The 12,938-nt window shown below is 36.7% G+C and overlaps 1 protein-coding gene across 8 annotated transcripts in view; it reads left to right on the top strand.

The window, feature by feature from the left end:
- ERC2 (ELKS/RAB6-interacting/CAST family member 2) overlaps window positions 1-12,938 on the top strand; it is a 901,662-nt gene that overhangs the window by 220,369 nt on the left and 668,355 nt on the right. The gene's annotated exons all lie outside the window — the stretch shown is intronic.

A 12,938-nucleotide genomic window follows, 5' to 3' on the forward strand; every position in this document is an offset into this window, starting at 1 on the left:
GTTTTAAGGGAAAAGAAACTAATACAAGCTCTTGAATTCTTGGCATGTGCAATCTGAGTAGGGATTGTTTTTCTTTTTCAATGACAATTTCTTCATCCAAGTGGATTTTTGTGAAAATAATAGAGGTCATTTGCTTTAAAACTATGTTGTCCCAAATGAGGTCACATGAGTCAAGGCACTCATAATGTATTTGTAGCATATGGGTTTGAAAAATATCTTTGAAGGGACCAAATGCCAATAGGATTAAACAATAATTATTAACCCTGGCTCATCAGTTGTTTTAAACTTATATAATTTAAACATTTTGAAAAGAAACAACATTCTACACTGGGGAATGGTAGGCCAGTGGTTCATAATTTAGAGTTTATCCTCACTTCACATTGGAATCAAACCTGATACTTGTTTAAGGCTTAAAAAAAAAAGAGGAAAAATGAAAAGATGAAAGGACAAAAGACTTGATTTTTTTTTTTCTTGCAAAGGGTGACTCAGTCCCCCTTCCACCCACCTCCACACCCACCCTCCCAGTCAGCACAAATAGTAATGGAGAAGAGGATGTATACACAATCTATTTCCAAATTATCATTTAAGAAAAAAAAAAAGAGCGAGTTTCCAAGGCCTTTGGAAAAAACAGGAGAAACATCTCTTCTAATGTGGTGGGTAGTTTCCTGGTAAATGTCTCCATACAAAGACAATTGGTACCTTTTTTTGTGACTTTTTAAAGTAGAAAAATCTGTTTGATCCTAGTTTGTTGTTTCTAGCATTATGTTTTATTATAAAACAAAAAATTATAAATAAAAAACTCACTTAGGTCATCGACATGGGAAGGCAGAGAAACTTGAATTCTAGGGCAAATTCATATCCACATATTATCAGTAAATTGAGCCTAGAGTTCTCCTTTCATGGATGCCAGTGTTGCTAATTTGTAGGCATGAGGCATTTGTATTTTTAGGACTAATGAAGAGCAATAAAATTTTCAGGAAATGGAAACGGATCCTGAAGTTTTTCTGTTGTCTTTTTGGATGCCTGTTAACTTACAAAAGCACTGCCTTCTGTCTTGTCAACAGAGAAGTCTGGGTGCCATTAGCATCTATCCTCAACATACCTAAATTGAGTTATGGAGGCAGCTGGTGGAGGGTCATCTCAGCCATGTGTATAGCTCAGGCTGGAGGCTGTGATCTCATCTGATTTTGTACATTACACCCCTGTGAAATTGGTGGGAATATTGGAAGTTCATATTGTACAGGCTTTAGAGTTGACTACCAAATCAAACTGACCCTTAAGCCTAGTGAGTGGAACTTGAGACCCTGTTGTATTTTAGCCCTGGGCAAACATCAGTGTCATCTAGTGCCTTAATAGAATTTAAAATTAAGAAGAGATTTCTTGGCCAGGCGCAGTGGCTCAAGCCTGTAATCCCAGCCCTTTGGGAGGCCGAGGCAGGCGGATCACAAGGTCAGGAGATAGAGACCATCCTGACTAACACGGCGAAACCCTGTCTCTACTAAAATATACAAAAAATTAGCCGGGCATGGTGGCACGCGCCTGTAGTCCCAGCTACTTGGGAGGCTGAGGCAGGACAATGGGGTGAACCCAGGAGGCAGAGCTTGCAGTGAGCCGAGGTTGTGCCACCACACTCCAGCCTGGAGGACAGAGCGAGACTCTGTCTCAGGAAAAAAAAAAAAAAATTAGCCAGGCGTGGTGGTGGGCACCTGTAATCCCAGCTATTCAGGAGGCAGAGGCAGAAGAATCACTTGAACCCGGGGCGTGGAGGTTGCAGTGAGCCAAGATCTCGCCACTGCACTCCAGCCTGGGTGACATAGTGAGACACTATCTTGAAAAAAAAAAAAAGAAGAGATTTCTTAGACTAAATTGGGCTCAGAGATTATCCCTATTTGTTTCTTGCTTTTTAGAGGAACTAAGGGTGAGCTTCAACCCCAATTGTCCCCATATACACACTTTGCATAAACTCGCAAAAGACATTTGTTTTGAAAGTCTGTGAAATCTTGCCTAAATTCAAGCACTATTTAGAATCACAGTCTGGTAGTTCTAGATTTTTGTGTACCCCCTCTGGACTTTGGAGTTGTGAAAATATGTTTTTCTGGGGTGAACCGTGGGAAGTATCATCTGCCTGCATCAAACTGGGGGCAGTTCTTTTGCAGACATCACATCGACTGCAGCCTGTTGAGCCTGGGGGCTGAAGTTACCTGAATGAAAAATGAAAGGAAGCAAAGTGAATAAAGTTATTTGTGATTTATCTTCTTGCAGGAAGCTTCAAGTTTTAGTTTTGATCCTGATTTGGTCTGGCAGGTATGTTCCAAGTTTGCACTTAGAACACTGTGTGTGTTTCTTGGAAAATTAGTTTCTTGTAGGTATTGCAGTGCTCCTCCTTCTCTTGCCTTTGTGTCTAAAGATTCTTTGCTAAGCTCCTCTTTTCTGCTCTTGTGGATAACTGTCAGTAAGAATGGCAGTTGAAAGGCTTGTTTTCTCTTTTTTCTTTCTTTAATGCTAATTCCTTTGAAAGAATGTGTGACTTATTTTTATTATAAATTTGACATGACATAAACATGACGTCCAAAAGTTTTACTTTCTTGGGTCATTCATAAAGCCATTTTTTTTTTTTTTTAAGAAAATGAATGACAGTAATGGCAGTTCTTGTCAAATAATCTCAACCCCCGTTTTCATTGTTAGCTAGAACTTTTAAGTGAAGGAAAATCTATTTCAAAGTGGCTAAAATCAAAAGGAAATTTATTGGAAAAAAATTTACGGAAAAAAACAGGGATATTGCTTCAGGCACAGCTTGATCCAGAGGCTCAAAAGATATTAGCAGATCCCATTTTCTTTCATTCCATCCCTTATCTTGTCTTCCTTCATGTGAGCTCTATTTTCAGGCAACCTCTCCCTGCCTGTGAGCAAATGGCTACAGCAACTCCAACAATCACAAATGGAAGGGCAGGGAGAATGTTGTGTTTTTTTAAAAATGTAAAAACGCAACGCTTAGAGTAATAATAATTACTGAGATGACACATAAAACTTCACTCCAAACTTAGCAGCTGAGGCTGAAAAGAAAATACATAGAGTTTTCTAGAGCTCATTTGCTTAAAACATTAAATGATATTCTTTGGGAAAAACAAACATTTTGCTAGTATAGCAGAAACTGTCAGGTTTTCAGCAGAATTGATCAAAGAGGACATATATGAGTGACATAAGGGTTTTAGTAAAAGTTTCAGAATATGTGCTTGATTTGGTGAACTTGTTAACTAAAGTGGATTAAGAAGCCAGAGGCATAATGTGAAGTTAAAAGCAGTATTTCTGTGGTAATTGAAGTGAGGATTGTGGGTATTTAGCTTTCCAGTCCCGTGGTCAGCAAGGGCACTTGTGTACCTTGAGTTGTTCCTCTTGAGTGACATTTGTCCCCACCAAGCTTTTTTTTCTTTTTTTATTGGAACTAAGTAGTAAGCAAAGCAAGACTGAGCTCCACTAAGTTGCTAAAGTATAAGTGGTACTATTGATGAAAGTATATGATTTTGCATTCAGGTGCAACGTTAATGCAGAGGTTAATTTTTTGTTGTAAAAATAAGACTTCACTTTGTCTTTTTGCCCAGGCAGATAACTGTTGTTCTGCATGGAGCTGACTTGCAGCTGGGTTAAGTTTCACTTAAAAGGTATCTTGGTATTTGGTCAAATTTAGCCTGTTTAGTTCCACAAAATATGAAAGGGATGTACTGGAACACTGTGAAGTCAAGAACTACTACTTGGCAACTTTACCAAGTTTCATATAACTAGGAAGGGGAGAGAGTTCAAAGGCAAACCTAGACCACTCAACACAACCCAATACCCATTATGAGCTTGTCTGAGTCCTGGAATCTGGTCAGAGACACTATGAAGTAGCTGCCACTTCTTTGACTGTAGGGCCTACCTAGGTTTATTTCATTCATCTTCTCCCAGGATGCTGTGTTCATATGAAATTTGTGCCAATCTCAGTTTTTCTAGTAAAGCAATTATGATGATGGCTTTTAGGCCTTAAGAATATGCCCCTGCTCCTTTTGTGGCTATTAAAAACAATAGGCCGGGCACAGTGGCTCACGCTTGTAATCCCAGCACTTTGGGAGGCCGAGGCAGGTAGATCATGAGGTCAGGAGATCGAGACCATGGTGAAACCCCGTCTCTACTAAAAATACAAAAAAATTAGCCGGGCGTGGTGGTGGCGCCTGTAGTCCCAGCTACTCGGAGAGGCTGAGGCAGGAGAATGGTGTGAACCCGGGAGGCGGAGCTTGCAGTGAGCTGAGATTGCGCCACTGCACTCTAGCCTGGGCGACAGAGCGAGACTCCGTCTCAAAAACAAACAAACAAACAAAAAAAACAACACTAACAACAACAATGTCACCTGCACCACCAGTAATACCCAATGACAGCAACATCACTACCACACATGAGGGCTACAGCACTTGATGTGCAATAAACCTGTGAATAGGCAGAGTTATCCCCATTTCACAGATGAGAAAGCTATGGGTTAGAGAGGATAAGCTAGCTGCCCATGGTCCTGCAGCTAGTCAGATTGGCAGCTGAGATTTGAACATAAGTTTCTCCTCAAAGCTCTTACACTCTTTACTCCTTCTTTCTGTCTTTTCTAAAGATAGCCCATAGGTTCAAATGTTTTTTCTTTCAACATTTACTTTGGAAATTGTGCACTGATATTTGCATCCTAGAATGGGTAGAGGCAGCTCATGAGAGATGGAGTGGCTTATGTGATATTTTTGGAAAGGTGCAGAGCTGTACTTTGTGCTAAAAGGCAAAACTCATCCTTTTTACATGTATGTGTTATCGTGGCTCCAAATGGGGCTCCAAATATGTACATTACAGCCAACATATGCCCTGTTTCTCCCCCTGCATTTTAAGTCTTGCTCTGAAGTCTTTTTTTAACAGCCTGGTGTGATAACTTGTTCAAACTTGTAAAGGACTGTGTGTTTTGATGTGCAGTGTGCATTTACAATATTAGAATTATCCTTTAGCTGACTTTTTTTTCTTGGGAAATGTCTTTATCTTCTCATTTTCCAACTGGACCCCCCAATATAAAACAACAACAAGCCCCTTTATCCCATTTAACTGTTTGCCTTAAATAATGGGCAAAATGTGAGTTTTAAGTGATGGTCAAGTCAAATGTTAGCTCTGGATGATATATGGTTGTCACTTAGAAGCAAGTAAGATGTTTTTTAGAAGATGAGAATTATTTCCCTTTCCCCCCAAACTCTTCTTATGATGTATTTGACTCTACATGTTTGACTAAATGTTGCCAGTCAGTAATTCCTGCTATTACCCAGGTTAGTTTTTGTGAATCTAACTCCTGAAGTTGCATAATAAACACCAGTGTTTACTGAGCAACTATTTTGTGTACAGCACCATGGTGAGGCTTTCAGGAAAAACTGAGCTGTAAGTCTTTAAGGAGCTAATGGAATGAAGTACATAAACCAGGTTATAAAGTGACTTAAGAAGGGCCAATGAGCTATGAGGAGTCAAAGGATATCAAATAAGAGAAGAACATAGAATGTTTTTTGGAGGAGGTAGCATTTGGAGAAAGCCTTGGAAAACTGGCACGATTTTGGTAAAGGGTAATATGGTTTATAAACAGTGGGAACTATAAGAGCCACGAGTCTAGTAAGTATAAGGAGTGTCTTTGGAAGAGCAAATCATTCAGTTTGATTGAGAGAAGACGTTGTAAATTTAAAAGGTATGGTAGGTCGCATTAAACTAGTAGAAAAAGAAGGTGGAGAGAAAGAAATAATAAACATAAAAGCTAACATTAAATAAATAGAGGATAAACATATACTAGAGAGGAGCACCAAAACTAAATGCTGTTTTTTTGAAGAGATTAACAAAAATGACAAATTCTGGTTAGAATCAGCAAGAAGAGTAGAGACAGCAAAAATAACCAATATCAGGGATGAAAGTGGGGTATCACTATAAACCTTATTAACATTAAAATATGAGAGGATTTTATTAGCAACTTTATGATAATAAAGTTGAAATTTTAGATAAATGAAAAAATTCTTTTAAAAACACAACTTGTCAAAACTTGCTTAAGAAGAAATAGAATATCTGAGTAGTCTTGTATGTTAAAGGAAATGATTCTATAAATTAAAATCTTACCACCAAACCAAAAACCTGAAAACCCAAACCAAACAGAAACAATTAGAGACCCAGATGGCTTTTTTGAGTGAATTGTATCAAATGTTTGAAGAGGAAATGAAATCAATCCTACAGAAACTCTTCCAGAATAGAAAAAGAGGGAGCATTTCCCATCTTGTTTTATGAGGCCAGCATATGTTTGATATTCATACCCAGCAAATATATTACAAAAAAGGAAAATTACAAGCAATCTCCTGAGTAAACACTGATGATAGAAAATATCCTAGTGAATTGAACTCAATGACAAATAAATGACACGACCAAGTTGTGTTTATTTTAGGAATGCAAAGTTGGACTGATATTTGGCTATCAATCATGTTATCCACCATATTAAGAGGATAAAGGAGAAAATGAATATAATTCATAGGTACTGAAAAAGCATTTGATTAATGCAACATCCATCCGTGGCCCCCAAAAATGTTTTTAAGAAACTCAGAAGTAGAGGATTTTCTTAATCTAATAAGAATAGTTACAAGAAGGCTATAGCTAATACCATGTTCAATGGTAAATTGTTGAAAGCTTTCTCTGTGATATAAGGAATAAGACAAGAATGCCAGTTACCATCACTTCTATTCGATAATGCTATGGACATCCTAGGTATAAAAATTAGAAAGAAAAAAAAAACCATTTTTGTTCACAAGTACCATAACCTTGTCTGTAGAAAATATCAGTGAATCCATATATACAATATTAGATTAGTAAATAAATTTAGCCAAATGGCTGGCCAGTATTTTAAAATGAATTTTATTTCTACATACTAGTTATAAACAATTAGGATGTGAAATTGAGAAAACAATATCACTTATACTGGTATTAAAAAACCCCAAATATATAACAGCAAGTCTAACAATAGCTATAAAAGACCTAATTTAAATGAAAAGGTATAGAACATAACTAAATTTAGAATAACTAAAAACTTCAAACAAGTGAAACAGCTGTCAGTGGTAGGGTGGATAAAAAAGTAGTGGAATATTCATACAATGAAATGCTATATGGCAATGAAAAGGACCAAGCTATTGCCATACGCAATAGCATAAATGAATACTACCCCCAAAATAATGTTGAAAGAAGCCAGCCACAAAAGAACATATATATGTTCCCCAAACAAGCTAAACTAATTGATAGTATTAGATATCTGTATAGTAGTTAATTTGAAGAAGAGGAGGGAAAAGTGAAAGTTAGGAGGGCCAGGAAGGAGGTTTTTGAAGTACAGGTAATATTCTATTTCTATTATATTCTGTTTTGTGATCTGGTTGGCCCAAGTGTGTTCACTCGATCACAATTCATCATTCTGAAAGTCTATGATTTGTGTACTTTCTTATATTAATACTTTAATTCACGTTTCTTTAAAAATAAAGAAAAAATAATTCATCAATAAAAAGATAATTACAAAATTGGGCAAAGGATTTAATTAGACATGTCTCCAAAGAAGACATACAAATGGCCAATAAGGACATAAAAATTACTGAACATCATTTGTCATTAGGGAAATGCCAATCAAAACCAGCATTAGATACAACTTCTCTCACACTAGGATGGCTAAAATAAAAAAAGACAGACAATAATGAGTGTTGGGGAGGATGTGAAAAATTAGAATTCTCATATGTTGATGGTGGGAACATAAAATGGTACAGCCCACTTTGGAAAACTGTTAGCAGTTCCTCAAAATGTTAAACATAGAGTTACCACATGACCTAGAAATTTCACTTGTAGGTACACACCCAACAGAATTGAAAACATAAGTCCACACAAAACACTATCCACAAGTGTTCATGCTACCATTATTTATAATAGCAAAAGATAAAACAACCCAAATGTCTATCATCTGATACATGAAGAAACAAAATATGGTATATCCACATAGTAGAATATTATTCATCAATAAAAAGTAATAAATTACTGATATATGCTACAACATGGATGAACCTTGAAAACATACTAAATGAAAGAAGTCAGTCAGAAAAGGCCACATATTATATGATACTATTAATTAAATGTCCAGCGTAGGCAAATTAGGGACAGAAAGTAGATTAGTGATTGCCAGGAGCTAGGGGGAAGGAGGAAAGAAGAGTTACTGCTAATGTGTACTGGATTTTGGGTGATGAAGATGTTCTGGAATTAAATAGCAGTGATGGTTGCGCAAACCTCTAAATTATACACTTTAAAAGGGTGAATTTTATGGTATGTGTATTATATCTCATGAAAGCTGTTATTAAAAATAAAGAAAAATATTATAAAGGAAATGATCAATAACTTTGCTTACTTAAGGCTTACAAGAGATTCTTAAGGGCATTCTAAATATGGATACAAAAGAATGATACCTGCTGCCACAAAAACATACTTAGTACATAGCCCATAGACCCTATAAAGGAACCACACAATCAAAACTACAAAGCAACCAGCTAGCAACTTCATTATAGGATCAAAACCTCAAATATCAATATTAACCTTGAATGTAAATAGTCTAATGACCCACTTAAAAGGCACAGAGTGAAAAGTTGGATCAAAAGACAAGATTTATCTGTCTGCTGTCTTCAAGAGACCCACATCACATGTAACAACACACATAGGCTCAAAGTAGAGTTGGAGAAAGATCCACCGTGCAAATAAAAACCAACCAAACAAAAAAGGAGCAGGGGTCACTATTCTTATGTTGGATAAAACAGACTTTTAAAACCAACAGCAGTTAAAAAGGACAAAGAAAGGCATTACATAATGATAAAGGATAAAGACTTTTCTAATCTAAAAATGTATGTACCCAACATTGGAGCACTCAGATTCAAAAATATGAACTTGTAAGACTTATGAAAAGACTTAGACAGCAACACACAATAATAGTGGGAGACTTCAACATCCCACTGTGAGCATTAGACAGATCATCAAGACAGAAAACTAACAAAGAAATTCTGGACTTAAACACAACACTTGACGAATTGGACCTAATAGACATCTACAGAATATTCCACTCATCAACCACAGAATATACGTTCTTCCCACCTGCGCATGGAACATACACCAAGATCAACCACATGCTCGGCCATAAAGCGAGTCTCAATAAATTCAGAAAAATTGAAATCATACTAACCATACTCTTGGACCACTGTGGAATACAAATAGAAATCAATACCAAGAAGATCTCTCAAAAGCACATAATTACATGGAAATTAAACAATTTGCTCCTGAATGACTTTTGAGTAAACAATGAAATTAAGGCAGAAATATAAAAATTATTTGAACTACATGAAAACAGAGACACAAGATACCAAAAGCTCTGGGACAGAGCAAAAGCAGTGTTAAGAGGAAAGTTTGTAGTGCTAAGTGCCTACCTCAAAAAGTTAGAAAGATCTCAAATTAACAATCTAACATCACACTTAGAAAAACTAGAAAAACAAGAGCAAACTTACCCCAAAGCTAGCAGAGAAAAGAAATAAAAAAAAAAAGAGCAGGACTGAACACAATTGAGACCCAAAAATGCATACAAAGAATCAATAAAACTAAAGATTGGTTCTTTGAACAGATAGATTGATAGACCATTAGCTAGATTAACAAAGAAAAAAAGAAGATCCAAATCAGTTCAATCAGAACTGACAAAGGTGACATTACAACTTATCCCACAGAAATACAGAAGATCCTCAGAGACTATTATGAACACTTAAATGCACACAAACTAGAAAATCTAGAGGAACTGGGTAAATTCCTGGAAACACACACTCTCCCAAGATTCAATGAGGAAGAAATGGAAACACTGAAAAGACCAATATTGAGTTCTGAAATTGAATAAATAACAAAAAACCTACCAACCAAAAAGAGCCTTGAACTGGATGGATTCACAGTTGAATTCTGTCAGACATACAAAGAAGAGCTGGTACTAGTTCTACTGGAAATATAGCAAAAAGTCAAGGAGCACGGACTCCTCCCTAACTCATTCTACAAAGTCAGTATCACCCTGATACCAAAACCTGGCAAAGACACAACAAGAAGATAAAACTACAGAGCAGTATCCCTGATGAATGTAAATGCAAAAATCCTCAACAAAATACTATCAAGCCAAATTCAACAACATCAAACAACTCACCACAATCAAGTAGGCTTCATTTTTAGAATGCAAAGTTGGTTCAATATGTGCAAATCAATAAATGTGATTCAACACATAAACAGAATTAAAAACAAAAACCATATGATAATCTCAAAAGATGTGGAAAAAGCTTTCGATAAAATCCAACATCCCTTCATGATAAAAACTCTCAAGAAACTAGGCATTGAAGCAACATACCTCAAAATAATAAGAGCCATCTATGACAAACCCATGGCCAACATCATATTGAATGGGCAAAAACTGGACACATTCCCCTTGAGAACTGAAACAAGACAAGGATGCTCACTCTTATTACTCCTATTCAACATAGTACTGGAAGTGCTAGCCAGAGCAATTAGGCAAGAGAAAGAAATAAAAGGCAACTAAACAGGAAAAGAAGAAGTCAAGCTATATCTCTTCACTGACGATATGATTCTATACCTAGAAAATCCTAACGACTGCCAAAAGGCTTCTGAAACTGATAAACAACTTCAGTAAAGTTTCAGGATACAGAATCAATGTACAAAAATCAGTAGCATTTCTATACACCAATAGTATTCAAGCTGAGAGCAAAATCAAGAATGCAATCTCATTTATAATAGCCACACACACACACAAAATACCTAGGAATACATCTAACCAAGGAGGTGAAAGATCTCTATGAGGATAACTGCAAAACACTGCTCAAAGAAATCACAGATGACATAAACAAATGGAAAAACATTCCATACTCATAGAGTGGACGAATCATCATTAAAATGGCCATACCCCTAAAGCAATTTGCAGATTCAATGCTATTCCTATCAAACTACCAATATCATTTTTCCCAGAACTAGAAAAAAACTCTTCTAAGCTTTATATGGAACCAAAAAAGAACTTGAATAGCCAAGGCGATTGTAATAGGCTGTCCTCACATTGCTATAAAGAAATACCTGAGGCTGGGTATTCCATAAAGAAAAGAAGTTTAATTGGCTCATGGTTTGGCAGGCTGTACAAGCATGGCAACAGCAACTGCTCAGCTTCTTGTGAGGGCCTCAGGAAGCTTACAGTCATGGCAGAAGGCAAAGCAGGAGCAGGTACATCACATGGCAAGCTGGAGCAAGAGCTGGGAGGAGGGCCTAGACTCTTTTTCAGCAACCAGATCTCATGTGAGCTAACTGAGCAAGAATTCGCTTAGCAGCAAGGGGATGGTGCTAAACCACTCATGAAGGATCCACTCCCATGATCCAATTACCGCCCACCAGGCCCCACCTCCAACATTGGGAATCATATTTCAATGTAAGATTTGGAGCAAACATCCAAACCATATAAGCAATTCTAAGCAAAAAGAACAAGCCTGGAGCCATCATATTACCCAATGTCAAACTATACTATAAGGCTACAATAACCAAAACAGCATAGTATTGGTATAAAAAGACACATTGACCAGTGGAATAGAATAGAGAACCCAGAAATAACTACAGACACCTATTGCCATCTGATCTTTGAAAAATTGACAAAGATAAGTAATGGGGAAACAACTTCCTATTTAATAAATGGTGCTGGGATAACTGGCTAATCATATGCAGAAGAATGAAACTAGACACTTACATTTCACCATATATAAAGCTTAACTCAAGATGGATTAAAGATTTAAATGTAAGACCTCAAACTATAAGAATCTCAGAAGAAAATCTAGGAAACACCATGCTGGACATCGGCCTTGTGAAAGGATTTATGACTAAGTCTTCAGAATCAATTGCAACAAAACCAAAAATTGACAAGTGGGACCTAATTAAACTACAGATCTTCTGCATAGCTGAAGAAACTATTAACAGAGGAAACAAACAGTCTACAGAATGGGAGAAAATATTTGCAAACTGCACATCCAGCAAAGGTCTAATAACCAGAATCTATCAGGAACTTAAACATTGAACAAGCAGAAAAACAAATAATTCCATGAAAAATTAGGCAAAAGACATGAACAGACACTTCTCAAAAGAAGACATGCAAGTGTCCAACAAACATAATCATCAGAGAAAAGCAAATAAAAACTACAGTGAGAAGCCATCTTACACCAATCAGGATGGCTATTATTAAAAAGTCAAAGCACAACAGATGCTAGTGAGGTTGTGGAGAAATGGAAACACTTATATACTGTTGGTGGTAATACAAATTAGGTCAGCCTCTGTGTAAAGCAGTTTGGAGATTTCTCAAAGAATTATAGCTTACCAACCAAAAAGAGTCCAGGACCTGATGGATTCACAGCTGAATTCTACCAGAGGTACAAGGAGGAACTGGTACCATTCCTTCTGAAACTATTCCAATTGATAGAAAAAGAGGGAATCCTCCCTAACACATTTTATGAAGCCAGCATCGTCCTGATACCAAAGCCTGGCAGAGACATAACCAAAAAATAGAATTTCAGACCAATATCCTTGATGAACATTGATGCAAAAATCCTCAATAAAATACTGGCAAACCAAATCCAGCAGCACATCAAAAAGCTTATACACCATGATCAAGTGGGCTTCATCCCTGGGATGCAAGGCTGGTTCAACATATGAAAATCAATAAATGTAATCCAGCATATAAACAGAACCAAAGACAAAAACCACGTGATTATCTCAATAGATGCAGAAAAGGCCTTTGACAAAATTCAACAACCCTTCATGCTAAAAACTTTCAATAAATTAGGTATTGA

The sequence above is a fragment of the Hylobates moloch genome, unplaced genomic scaffold (genome assembly GCF_009828535.3).
Source record: "Hylobates moloch isolate HMO894 unplaced genomic scaffold, HMol_V3 SCAFFOLD_8, whole genome shotgun sequence".
Lineage (NCBI taxonomy): Eukaryota > Metazoa > Chordata > Mammalia > Primates > Hylobatidae > Hylobates > Hylobates moloch.